Raw genomic sequence first — 14456 nt, 5'->3', positions numbered from 1 at the left:
ATCTTTTGTGTGGTGTGTTGATAGAACTACCAGACACCTGATTTCCTTAGAAATTGGAGTAAGAAACACTGAGCAACCAAATACAGGCAGAGAGAGTGGGCTGAATCACAAAAGGTTTTGAACACAAAAGTAAAAAGACAAAAGGCAAGGAAGTCAGTTAAAGAGTCTATTACAGGGGCCAGAGCCCATGGCTCACTTGGTTAATCTTCCGCCTGCGGCACTGGCATCCCATGTGGGTGCCCGATTCTAGTCCCAGTTACTCCTCTTCCAGTCCAGCTCTCTACTGTGGCCCAGAAGGGCAGTGGAGGATGGCCCAAGTGCTTGGGCTCCTGCACCTGCATGGGAGACAAGGAAGAAGCACCAGGCTCCTGGCTTCAGATCAGAGCAGCACCGGCTGTAGCAGCCATTTGGGGAGTGAACCAATGGAAAGAAGACCTTTTTCTCACTCTCTCACTGTCTATAACTACCTGTCAAAAAAAAAAAAAGAGTCTATTACAGGTGCAAGTTGTCTGATGCATAACAAATCATCCCAGCCAGATGAATCAATTAATTTACAAGCTTTTATTGGAATTCCACTCACAGGCGAGGTTCATCAGTCCCAACAGAGCGGGGGCCGAGGAAGTCACTTGTCAGAGGTTGGGAGGGCTCCTTTTGTAGATACAGGGTGTGGGGGTTAAAGGTTGAGGCAGGTCTGACCCTCACTGGTTGACCTTTAGGCACCCACAGGGACCTTGACAAGGACTTTTTGTTCCCAGAAGTATGGGTAGGGACTCTCCATTCCCAGAAGTGTGAACCTTTTCTCCTGCAGATCCCAAAGCTATCAACAGGTAATTTAGTAGGACCTGCACCAAGTGTGAATGAAGAAGAGGCAAAACATTACAGTGAGATCTAAAAGGTAGAATCAATAGTATTTCAATGCTCAAATATGGTAGATGAAGGCAGAAGGAAACTCCTGTGTAAATCTTAAATTAGATTTTATTATTTAAAGTACAAGGAGCTCTCAGTGCATAATGCTCATCAATAATAAATATCTACCTCCAATCAACTTATAGAGTTCCCATAAAACCAGGCCACAATCCCATAGGTTGATGCAATGTCAATCATCAAGCCAATCATTTTTAACTGCTACCATATATAATAGTCCTTATTATGATGCAGTTACTTAGAAACTAGAAGACATAATAAGTGTGTATAAGAACAATCTAAATAAAAAAGTTAAATTAAAAAACCCACAAAATTATAATCACTCAAAGCTGAATTTGGCATACCTCACTAATTCACAGTTCATGTATCCACCAACCTCAGGTACTCAATGTCAATGAAGCAGAAAATAAGTAAAAATTTTCCCAGAATAGCCAAAATATGCATTATAAAGTCCAAATGAGGTGTCATGCCACTGGGTCAACATCATGACTCCTAAGTAAATTCACTGTGTCTTGGCTACTCTGGTGGGAGTGGATGTTCACAGCAATAGCTGTGAACAGTAAGTGAAAAGGGTTCCAACAACAGTGCTGCAGAGCTCCATGGGCCTTAACTAATGTAATATTCAGGCAACCATTTTTTTTTAATTTCTAGGAGACTGCCATGCTCTCACTTGTCATGGAACCATAAGAACTGAGCACAATCAGAGCATTCAAGGCCAGCATCCAAAATTCACTTAATGTTAATGGAGCACAGTCACTTGGCTTCACGGATACAAGTAAGCCTCACTCACTTGCTATGTCATTCTATCATTCTGTTTGGAGCCATTGGAGCTGGAGAGCACATGGAGCCAGGAGCATGGTGTGTGGGTGTCTCATGGTAGTGGTAAGTGTGCAGAGGGAGGGGTGGTGGAGGAGAAAATGAGCAAGAGCCCCTAGCACTGTGGGAGTGAGGAACTGAGGAGGGAGGAAGACGGGAGTGACTTTTCTGCATTATGTCTGATACTTCCCTGGATATAATTGATACAACATGAAAGATGTGTATATAATGCTTAATATAAAGGCAACTACACTCCTGGGGGACAGATGACAAGGACATAAACAATTACAAAAGAATGTGAAAAAAGCTGTAGGTGCACAATAGAATCACTTACATCATTTGTGGATGCTATCCCCATGACAGGCAGGAAACATTGGATTAAGGTCAGATTTGAGAGGTGGCAGAGCCCAGAAATGATACCATTATCTGAAATGAAGATAGACATATGGTATATAGAGGCTTGGTAACTTAAGCTGGGCCAGAACATGGATCCTAACTGAGAGGCTGTCAAACCTATCATTAACCTGGACAAGTCTGAGCTCTCCAAGCTTCTATCCTGGTTCCCATGTCTTTGCAGAGAAGAGAGGCATTACCAAGAAAGAGAAACTCATATCTGTCTTTGGCTGATTAGAGGGACTGTGGGAGTTCCCTATATTTGAGGCAAGAATCTTTTTACCCAGAGGTTTTCTCTTTAGTAAGAAGGCTCTTTTCTAACATTTTCTTCTTAGCATAAACCTCTCCTACAACCAGATCTCCACAGGTCCACATCAGAGGACAGATGATAATGACGTATTGAGTGAACAGAATACTGAGGTGTCATCTAAATAGAAGACTCATTTTATGAGTCAAAACTTACTTTATGGTATACTTCAAGATGATGAAACTGAGGGGATTTTGGTCATGCTCAACCTTACAGTCTGCCTTAAAAAAGAACAAAAAAGAAAGAAAGAAAAAAATACCTTTCAGAGCTAAACCCACTAGAATCCGTTGGTCAAAGGATCCAGCAGGAGCCTCAGAGGCTGGTCTCATCACACATTTGCCCATGGGGAGGCAGGGCACAGAAGGCATGAAGGTTTATTGTGGGTTGTGGCCTTGTGATGCTGACTGCAGCTGAAGCTACACTAGGAATGAGTGGTAGGCAGCAGTTTAAGCTATCCCTGCCTCTGTCTGGCCAGCACCACAGTATACATGGACCAAGCCTGCACCTGGAGTGCCTGCTGAGGCCATCAGATACATGGAGACCTGAAGTTAGAGGAAGTCTGAAGCACTGCCACAACAAGGTTGGAGATTGCCATAGCAACAGCATTTTCAGGGGGTGATGTGGCAGGGGCAGTCCTGGGAAGGTGGGCTGGTCTCCTGATCCTATGTCCTTCCTCTTATGCTCCTCTAAACTTAGCTGAGCCTGGGTTGAGCCCAACACCTGGGTGGGTAATGCTGAGAGGCCACCAGATGAGATTCTGGTTAATGTATGCAGGTTGTGAGTCACAGTGCAAAGAGTATGTGCAACATTGGGTGTTGACCAATGTGCTCACCCACAAGCATGATCTGAGTGAGGGTCTGACACAGAGAGAATATGGCATGGGGTTTTCAAGACAGACTAGTGAGTGAGTGAACAGGCTGACTTCTTACCTAGGACTACTAGAGAAGGGTGGAGAGGTTTGCAGTCTAGAAACAGAGCAAAGAGGTAGCAGTTAGTACATCCCATTTGCCCCTTCCCCAAGATGCACACCCAAGGTTAGCAGCTGACTTCTTCTTAAATCTGAATTGGTAGTAGTAGTAATGTTTGAAGTTGTGAATGAAGGGACTAAATGTGGCTAACATTCTGCTTGTCTTTCCTGCAAAAGATCCAGCAAATAATATTTCCTTAAAACAAAATAGGCATGCACATAGTGTGAGGTTTTACTGAGAGTTCTTTCAAAGTATAAGTACTCCTTGCAGACTTGAAAGATGTTATATGTGTGGCCCTTCATTGGGGATTTGTAGTTTCATCATTTGGGCTGGATTTTGCCTCTGGTGGTGTACAAAACTGTCTCTATTACAGTCTTTGACCACTCTTATTGCATTTACCTTTGTTAGTCATTTCCTCAGGTTCCCAGCTGAAAGGCAGCAAACATGAATCTCTTTAGCTAAATACTGAAATCTAGCTGAACTGCAATAGATTGTGACTGGCCAAATTTTCATTATTAACTTTCTACCAGAAATTGCCTTCATCAAAGTCTGCTTTATTCTGACTTTTTCATGCACAGTGATGGAGTAAGGACAAAAAGCTTTAAATCCATGTTAACCTCTTACTTACATAACAAATAGTCCCCTGTTTCTCTACCTTGCTAATACATCCCCACCCTACATTGACTAGTCCTGCCCTAACTGGACTATTAGACACAGCACTATCTGAAGACTCTATCAGTCTGAGAGCTCTCCAACTCCTCTCAAGCTGTCTTCCCCTTCTCAGAAGCTCAGCTTCACAGTCCAGCCTCAGTCTAAACCCCTCATATCTCACACTGTTATCTCAAAGGACCTTTAACACTAGCCCAAACCCTCCCTCTGTCTCAGCAGCCCAGCTTTAGCTCAAACCTCCAAGTCCCTTCCAGCCCCTTTGTATTATATAAACCACTAGTCTGTAAGGGAGGGTGTTCTCCCTCTGCTATGTGTTCACTGGCAACTCTCTCCCATGAGTTTACCTGGGAGGGAGCCCCTCCCAGATTTTATTCTTCCAAATAAAACTGGTCTGACTATGGCTTTATGTTTTCTCCTCTTTCTAACACACAGCATCTCTTGTTTTGTGGACTTGTGTTTGGAGATTTAAGTATACTACCTCAATCTCCTACAATTTAAAAGCCAATTTATAAACAAGGACTTGGAATGTTGTGATCTTAGAAACCCTCTTGGCTACTTTTATTGGGAGGTGGGTGTCAGGAAGGGAGTTGCTGGGAAGAGATTGATGAGGTTTCCTTTATGAATTCTGGGTGTTTCACTAAAGCTTTTAACACTTTGGTGATTTAAGCTCTTCAGATTAAAAGCTCATTAACAATTCCTACTCAAAGATGCTGAAAATAATCAGCTATCTAGGTCATAGACCTCTGCTAAGTGTTCTTTCTCCAATTTGAAATTTCTAAAGAGGACTTCATTTAATGTTTTAAGAGTGAAGTTTTCAGGAAGAGAAGACAAAGAACTACCCTTTTTTCCTTTACATAGCAGAATTTAGTTGTGAGAAGTAAGAGGAGTGTGGAATCCAGGGACTGTTGATATTGGGAGGCCTGACCTCCTAATGGCTACTCCCATGATTTCCTACAGCTTTTCCATGTGAGTGAAATCAGATGAGAAAGGATAATGTACAAGCAAGAGGACTCTGGCCATCAATATGTTGTCCATATTAGAGACTAGGGTGCAAGAGGAGTCTTCAAGAATTCGATTAAAAATGTGTATCAGGGAAAAACTAGATACTGATTTTCAAAACTTGTACCAACATTATCTTACTTTTTAACTCCATTTCTCCTATGAACTTTTAAAAATCCTTTTGGATATAGTTTACACTATGTGAGGTCTAGATCACTCAGGATACAAGACACATTTTTATGTTTGAGGCTGTATCATGTGTTGATTGGGCTTATGGGCTCAGAGTATGGGAACTCAAGTGTGGCCCACTGGACTTAACTTGATGGGACAACAGTAGTAATAATGGCAAGCTAGTACTGAGTCATTACATGCCAGATATGGCTCTTAGCATTTTAAATGTATTGCCCCATTCCATTCTTGCTTAAGCTGTAGGCATCATTATTGTCATAATTTTACAGGTGAAGAACAGAGATTGCACAAGATGCTATCGTTAAGAAGTGCCAAAGCTGGGCTGGCCCTGTGGTGCAGTGGGTTAACGCACTGGCCTGAAGTGCCAGCATCCCATATGGGCACCGGTTCAAGTCCCCGCTGCTTCCACTTCCCATCCAGCTCTCTGCTATGGCCTGAGAAAACAGTACAAGATGGCCCAAGCCCTTGGGCCCCTGCACCCATATGGGAGACCTGGAAGAAGCTCCTGGCTCCTGGCTTCTGATCAGCACAGCTCCAGCTTTTGCGGACAATTGGGGGTGAGAGGCCTCTCTCTGCCTCTTCTCTCTCTGTGTAACTCTTTCAAATAAATAAATAAATCTTTAAAAAAAAAAAAAAGAAGTAGCAAAGCCAACATTCAAACCTGGAAGGATTCCTTAATGATGATGCTTAGTTTTAGTTGGATGTGTCAGAGTCTGGCTGATTGTACATATTCTGTATACTCTCTGCACAATGGAGAAGGTTAAGACTTTCAGAAGTCATTATACATGACCTAAATTGATGGAGCTAGAGAAGAATTTGAGGGCCAAAGGACTTCTTACCCCACCTTGAATGAGAATTCTAAGAATCCTGGTGTCTCCCATATCAGCCAACTTCCAGGAGTGGGTGATGTACAGAGGTATATTGCATTCTGTCTTTCAAAGGGATATTGGTCATTTGCCTCTCCTAGAGATTCCATAGTGAAACACAAGGCAGCCTTTGTCTTCCCAGGGATTTTTGGCTAAACTTTTGGAGAGACTGTAAAGCAATGGAGAAAACAAATGCTGTGCTTGGTAGGACCTAGGAAGAATTTAACATAATTTTTGGCCTTAGTATCATTGAATCCCCATGAGCTTTCACTAGAGGAAACATACTTTGAGGACTCACATTAGCACATAACACATAGTCAATATGCAAGTGGGTGTGGCTAATCCAGTATGGCAGGAGAGAGCTGGGGAGAGAAATGATACTTGTCCTTGTGTATTCCCTTCAGGTAGTAGTGAGCTATTTGCCTTTGAACATGCTATGGACTTAACTGGATACTGTTCCCTCTACTCCAGGTGGAAGCAGCCAGATGCCCACTTGCTTCCATTTAGAGATAAGCCTTTGGGTTTGTTGCAATGAGGCCATTTCTTTCTTTATTTATTTTTTATAACTTGGAATGACATGATTTTAATTAGTTTTGAGCAATGCAGTAAATGAATGACATTGAATTAGTTCGAAAGAGAAAAGTGAGAGGAAAAAGTTTAAAGAACAGTTTTTTGCTATAATTCTTTTATAGTTGACATTGAAGTATGTTTCTAGAATAAAAAAGGTAAGGGAATATTGCCTATGATGAACTGAAAAAGCAATAACTTCATTATAGTCTTATCAGCTGAAAATAGAGAACTTTAAACATTATTTTTTATTGCTTATATAAATTAGCTTTCACTTAGATACTTTATTTTTTTAATGACTTGCAAGGTTTCTTCTTTTTTTTAAATATTTATTTATTTGAAATTCAGAGTTACACAGAGAGAAGGAGAGTCACAGAAAGAGAGAGAGAGAGGTCTTCCATCTGTTGGTTCACTCCCCAGTTGGCCACAAATCTTCCTTCCGATGGTTCACTCCTCAGATGGCCTCAATGGCCGGAGCTGCACCAATCTGAAGCCAGGAGCCAGGAGCTTCTTCTGGGTCTCCCACGTGGGTGCAGGGGTCCAAGGACTTGGGCCATCTTGTACTGCTTTCTCAGGCCACAGCAGAGAAATGAATCAGAAGTGGAGCAGCTGGGACTCAAACCAGCGACCATATAGGATGCCAGCACTGCAGGCAGCAGTTTTACCCACTACGCCACAGCACTGGCCCCCACTTAGACACTTTAAACCATACTTTTCTATTACGTAGTTCACCCACTGCTTGAGTGTCTGCTTTTCAATGCCAGGTCCTTGATCCAGTGGCAGAATTATCATTCAGCTTAAGTCATTCTACTGAGAACTGTCAACAGTAGTTAAAGCAGAATCCTAAAACAGAGGTTAAAATTAAACCAATATTTTGATTTAAAATGAATGTAAAACACACCAGAGATCATGGTACATAAAGCAATTTTGCATTTAAATGTTTATAATGTTTCAATGTTTAAAATGCCTTTTCTTCTTAAAGATAAGGTGTAATATTACATATGTATACGACCATCTATATACACTGGATTGTAGTTGTGCTCCTGGTGAATCTTTTCTCCCCAGATGCACTTACAAAATTCATGGGAACACCACTGCTACAAGACCTACTTCTAAAACTATTACACAGTAAGACAGAAAAGCAGTTGATACACATTATTTTTTCCAAGTAAGATTATGTACAGTTTTATTGCCAATATATGTGCAACAGTAAGCTTAGAACTATAAATATACAATGTCATTAACATTAGAAAATAAAACTGTTACAAGTAATACGGAGAGGGCATAGAGAAACTATTTTCCTGCTGCTAAAAGAGAAACAAAGGGAGAGAAAAGCCTAGGATGAGTCATCCATTCAGCATGCTTGTCTTAAATTCTTTACATATATTTCTAAATTTTTTCAATTACACAAAGAAAGTGCAGATAATTCAGTAACAATAACAAATTGCTTCCATAATAGCTATTTGCCTTTCCAGTCAAATTCACTTTATGTTAGGATTAAAAAAATAGGGGCCAGCTCCATGGCTCACTTGGTTAATCCTCCACCTGCTGCGCCGGCATTCCATATGGTTGCCGGGTTCTAGTTCTAGCTACTCCTTTTCCAGTGCAGATCTCTGCTGTGGCCCGGGAAGTCAGTGGAGGATGGCCCAGGTGCTTGGGTCCCTGCACCCACATGGGAGACCAGGAAGAAGCACCTGGCTCCTGGCTTCGGATTGGTACAGCGCCGGCCGTGGCAGCCATTTGGGGAGTGAATCAATGGAAGGAAGGCCTTTCTCTCTGTCTCTCTCTCTCACTGTCTATAACTCTGTCAAATAAATTTAAAAAAATAATAAAAGTCAAGATGAGAAACCATTAGCATTCTGGTTCAAAATGATCTAATTTAGCCTTTCACCAAAACTGGTAATTATTGAAGTTTTGCTGCACATGAAAAGAACAGGTCTAGCACAACATGATTTTAAAAGTTCTTAAAAATTAATAGAAAATCACCCTTGAAATAGCTTTCCTAAAGACACCATAGGCAGCAGTTCAGTTAGAAATATCTGCCCTGGGGCCGGCGCCGTGGCTCACTTGATTAATCCTCTGTCTGTAGTGCCAGTGTCCCATGCAGGTGCCAGGTTCTAGTCCTGGTTGCTCCTCTTCCAGTTCAGCTCTCTGCTGTGGCCTGGGAGGGCAGTGGAGGATGGTTCAAGTGCTTGAGCCCCTGCACCCACGTGGGAGACCTGGAAGAAACTCCTGGCTCGTGGCTTTGGATTGACACAGCTCCGGCCGTTGCAGCCAGCTGGGGAGTGAACCATTGGATGGAAGACCTATCTCTCTCTCTCTCTCTCTCTCTGCCTCTCCTCTCTCTGTGTAACTATGACTTTCAAATAAATAAATAAATCTTTAAAAATATATCTGCTCTGAAGAGGTAGAGAATTTGAGAACATTATCTGAAGACAGTCTTGGCATCATCTTCTCTCTGATTAGGATCAACATTTTCAAGTAAGACAATTTTATGGTAACAGGAAACCAGGAAGTTCCATAACCAAACGAAAAGGTGCTGATTGACTCCCATGTCTCAATAATTAGTCTATTGCATAAGAAACAGAATATGGTCAAGGACACACATGCACTTGATTCATTTTTGTCTGTTTCCATTATCAAGTTTATTCATAAGTGAATTTGATATTAATAAATACAAAAAAGCATCATTCACAACAAAGATACAAACCAAAACCACTGCAATTAAACCTTCTATTTTCATAAATATTAAGAAAACAGGGGCCAGCACTGTGGTGCAGTGGGTTAACGCCCTGGCCTGAAGTGCCGGCATCCCATATGGGCGCTGGTTCTAGTCCCGGCCGCTCTTCTTCCAGTCCAGCTCTCTGCCATGGCCTGGGAAGGCAGTGGAGGATTGCCCAAGTCCTTGGGCCCCTGCACCCACGTGGGAGACCTGGAAGAAACTCCTGGCTCGTGGCTTTGGATTGACACAGCTCCGGCCGTTGCAGCCAGCTGGGGAGTGAACCATTGGATGGAAGACCTATCTCTCTCTCTCTCTCTCTCTCTGCCTCTCCTCTCTCTGTGTAACTATGACTTTCAAATAAATAAATAAATCTTTAAAAAAAAGAAAACAACAGGGAGATAATTTGGTGCAGCTTTCTTAAGGGACCATAGAAGGATATGGTTTTAAATAAAAATGGCAAGATCAATAACCAACAAACAATATCAGTTTTACTGAACTGGATGATTCTGTAACATTTCTCTTTGAGATCTTAGTTTTCAAACTACAGATCACCCCCTAAGAAGTGCCAACTAATGACATGTGTCACCATCACACTGACAGAGGTCAGCTGAAGTCCAACTTAGTCCTGCATTGTTTCACACATTTAAGTATCTCTAGCATAGGACATGATACAGAACAAAACTCAAAGTAGCCATAAAAATATTATTCTGCTGTGGAATAAAGGCAAAAAATGTTTAAGAGTATTAATTTTTAAAGCTTTAAGCATTCCTGTTTAACCATCATTTTAAAAAATTATTTAGCCGTAACATTGGCAAAGGTTAATGGGAAGACAAAGAAGTTCAAACATGTGAAATGATGAATTAGGTTAAAAATTACTTTGTACTGTTCAATTGATGTTAATACTGCTTCTTCATAAATCTGGAATAACTATCGTAAAAGTTACATGCAGACTAAGGACAGTCTTCTGTTACAGAAAGTACAAAATGAAACAAACAAAAAAGCTAAAACTAGGGAACAATGGTTAAGTTCCAAAAAATGTATTTGAGAATTCCTTTTCACTAAGGAGGGTAGTCTGTCCTTTTCGGGAGAGACCTGGATCACTTTGATGAGCTTCACTAACTTTGTCCAGGAATATCTGTAGTGGGATCAATTCCTCCAGAACCTGTCTGTGAATTTTTGATGTAAAGATTCAGTAGCTTCATTTAATTGCTGGTGAGTTGACTAAAATGTGGTTTTAGTTCATCACCAATCACTGCATGAACAGCCATCAGACAGAAGACATCAGCTTCCTGAACACAGCTCTCTCAGTTATCGTAACCCTGTATTAGGCCTGGCATAATTTCTGGAAAAAGTAGGTTAAGGGTTTCCTTGGACTCTCTCTCTCTCACTTTTGTTTGCATTTTGATTGCAGACAGGTTAATTGGGTAATCTGCAGTTTGGATGATAGGACAAAGCACTTTGATGCATTGCTCTGGACTAATGGAAATAGCTAATACTGATGCAACTTCCTCAGCAGATCTCATCACCTCCTTATGAGGATCTTTATGTGCTTCCTATGTTTTCCTTATAGTCAGTTCTGCATTGTTTTTAAATCTTGCTGGTTGGCCGGCGCCACGGCTCACTAGGCTAATCCTCCGCCTGTGGTGCTGGCACACTGGGTTCTAGTCCCGGTCGGGGCACCGGATTCTGTCCCAGTTGCTCCTCTTCCAGTCCAGCTCTCTGCTATGGCCCAGGAGTGCAGTGGAGGATGGCCCAAGTCCTTGGGCCCTGCACCCCATGGGAGACCAGGAGAAGCACCTGGCTCCTGCCTTCGGCCACAGCGTACCGGCAGCGGTGGCCGTTGGAGGGTGAACCAATGGAAAAGGAAGACCTTTCTCTCTGTCTCTCTCTCTCACTGTCCACTCTGCCTGTCAAAAAAAAAAAAAAAATCTTGCTGGTTGATGCCTTAGGTTCTTTCACAACCTTTAATGCCAAAGCCCTGATTTTTGGCTCTTTATTCCCAAGGGTTTCAGGCAGTAAGAGCAATATATATATATATATATATATATATATATATATATATTGACAGGCATAGTTAGACAGTGAGAGAGACAGAGACAGAGAGAAAGGTCTTCCTTTTCCATTGATTCACCCCCCAAATGGCCGCTACAGCCGGCGTGCTGTGCCAATCCAAAGCCAGGAACCAGGTGCTTCCTCCTGGTCTCCCATGAGAGTGCAGGGCCCAAGCACTTGGGCCATCCTCCACTGCCTTCCTGGGCCACAGCAGAGAGCTGGACTGGAAGAGGAGCAACCAGGACAGAATCTGACGCCCCAACAGGGACTAGAACCCAAGGTACCGGTGCTGCAGGTAGAGGATTAGCCAAGTGAGCAATGGCACTGGCCACAGATTGTTCTTAAAGAAATATTTCAGAAGGTGCCAAGAAAGGTTAGAAACTGTGAGCTAGGGATACTGGTGTGCATTCTGGGTTTTATCTTAGGCTGCCCCCAGTTAGATCTCCCCTTCAGTATCCACATTTTCAACAGCTTTGCCTCTTTCCTCACTTCATCATTAGATTCTGGTATAACTTCCCACACTGCCCATGGAGTCAACACTCACATGGGCAGGCTGACCCAGTGCCCCCAGAATGAGCAACAAGCACAAGAGCCTTAGGAAGTCACAGCCCTGGGCATGGTCAAGGATGGACAGGTGGCTGGCCAGACATCACCTCTGGGGTGATGTTGGCTAAGCGTTGGTCATTCTCAGAGATAGTAGCATTGATGTGGCTTCCAGATAAAAGAGCCAATGAATCAGAGGGAGATCAAGACAAAAGAAGGGGGTAAGGACAGAGGGAAGGGTGGGACAGGGAAAAGTTGAGCCTGTGCAGAGAATAGAGCCAGGAACCAGGTGTGGAGTCTGCTGAAAGGAGGTTAAGGGTGGGCAATGCAGAGCAAATAGGGCCTCAAGAATCATGGGGACTGTGATCATGGTCAAAAAGGAGGGGGTCTGTGGAGATGAGGACAGCATAAAGAAGCAGCCTATCACATTGAGGAGAGGCAAAGACCAGAGAGAATGACAGATTCCTCATCCTGGCAGCAAGTAGGCTCCACCCTCCATCTCTGACAGGTGGTGGCCACCCAGAAGTGGCTACAGTGCCCCCTTCCTATCTCCACTGCAGGGCCTAGGAGCCCCCTGGCAACCTAGGCCCGAGGTAACCTGGCCTCATGTTCCTCACTGCCAGTTGGCAGCCAGCATTCCCATGGCAAACAGCATGGATGGATCTGACAAGGGTCATCCTTACCAGGCCCATGAGAAGGGCAGCTACACCCTTAAGTATCTGGGCCTCCAGACTTTCATGTTGTCAGCTGCTGATCCTGGTATAATTTTACCCCAGCCAGGGTAGATTGTGATGGTGGGAACTGCCTCCAGTTTGATTCAAGCCATCAGCCCCCTCTTATCTTGCCTGTTTTCCCCCACATCCCAGAATGTAAGGCCACCACAAAACACATCAAATACTGGAGTAAGTGAAAGGGTTTATTGAGGGAAACCCGACAGATGGGAGGGAAGGGACAAAAAAGGAAAAGAGGGAGAAGGAGAGCATAAGAGAAAGATCAAGAGAGAGAGAGAGTGAGGGAGATCAAGAGACAGAGAGCAAGAGAGACTGAGAGAGACAGAGCCACGTGTTCAGGAGCAGGTCAGCTTAAAACTTTGCCAGGGTGGTCAGGGAAGTAGGAGCAGCGAATTCCATTAGGGTGGGGGTGGAGCTGACACTGGTGGCTGGGCCATGTGGTCACCTGGCTTCCAGCCATGGCAGTGGGGGCTAGAGCCTAGGATGGTGTCTGGGACATAGATTACTCCACAGATAAGACTGTGCCATTTTACTAACACAGAACCCTAGCCTAGCAGCCACAGACTAACACTTTCTTCAAGGAAAGGGGTAATTTGGGGGCATCTGAATGGAAGCATAGAATGAAGTGCCATCCAGAGGTATAAGATCTTGCTGTTCTCCCAACAACCCACACTCCACTTTCCTGACCTTAGCTCTACCCCTGATGCACCAACCAGCCACCCATCATGTATCGTTTGCAACCCAGGCACACTCGGGATCCCTTATTGCCCCCTCTGCCCTCAGAAACCCTGCCTCATCCCTGATCCTGGCTGTCATTGTTTTTCCTCTTTGCCATCTGCAGATTTTTTGGACCCACCCATCCTTTCTTTTTTTTTTAAAGAATTATTTTATTTATTTGAAAGACAGAGTTATATAGAGAGGTAGAGCCAGAGAGAAGTCTTCCATTCCACTGATTCGCTCTCCAAATGACTGCAATGACCAGAGCTGAGCTTATCTGAAGCCAGGAGCCAGGAGCTTCTTCTGGGTCTTCTACATGGATGAAGGGGCCCTAGTACTTGGGCCATCTTCTACTGCTTTCCCAGTCCATAGCAGAGGGCTGGATCAAAAGAGAAGCCGGGATATGAACTGTTGCCCATATGGGATGCCGGCACTGCAGCCTGGGGCTTTAACCCACTGTGCCACAGCACTGGCCCCAACCACCCATGCCTTTCTAAGTATCCACGCAGCAATTCTCTGCTTCCTACTCTATTGCTTTGCGTGGTCAGCTTCAACCCACAGCTCAGATTGCAAGAGTGATATAAGGGAGGATGCCCCTCCAGGCCTTGCCTTGCCTCTGGCTCAAGGTGAAGTCTCCTGTGCAAGACAAAGACTTGAGACAAATTTCATTTGCTTAGGACAGAGTTTAGAGCTCAGGAATTCTTCAGTCTATTTCAGATGTAGATTTCACCATGTTTAAGTGCAAAACATTAAGATTTTACATCTGTAAACCCCTGCAGAGTAGATTCCCCTAGATAACCACATGCATTCCTTGCATTTTCCACTGCAGGCACCCCCACCTGATCACTAGTCCCACCCCCTACTCCCAGCCCTATTTCTAACCAGTTTCCTTTAAACTCTGATGGTCACTTCCATAAGAGCTATTTCAGTAATTTAGGGTAGTGACCTGACTCTATGCTGTTTTTTCCAATGAAATATTGCAAATAATTTATA

General features: G+C 43.5%; 1 protein-coding gene across 1 annotated transcript in view; it reads right to left on the bottom strand.

Annotated features, from left to right (window-relative positions):
* The window catches only part of LOC108175946 (zinc finger protein 271-like), a 124092-nt gene that overhangs the window by 89323 nt on the left and 20313 nt on the right, over window positions 1–14456 (bottom strand).

The sequence above is a fragment of the Oryctolagus cuniculus genome, chromosome 11, assembly GCF_964237555.1.
Source record: "Oryctolagus cuniculus chromosome 11, mOryCun1.1, whole genome shotgun sequence".
NCBI classification, from domain to species: Eukaryota; Metazoa; Chordata; class Mammalia; order Lagomorpha; family Leporidae; genus Oryctolagus; species Oryctolagus cuniculus.
Note: the sequence above shows the minus strand (reverse complement) of the source record. Positions and strands in the feature narration are given on the sequence as shown.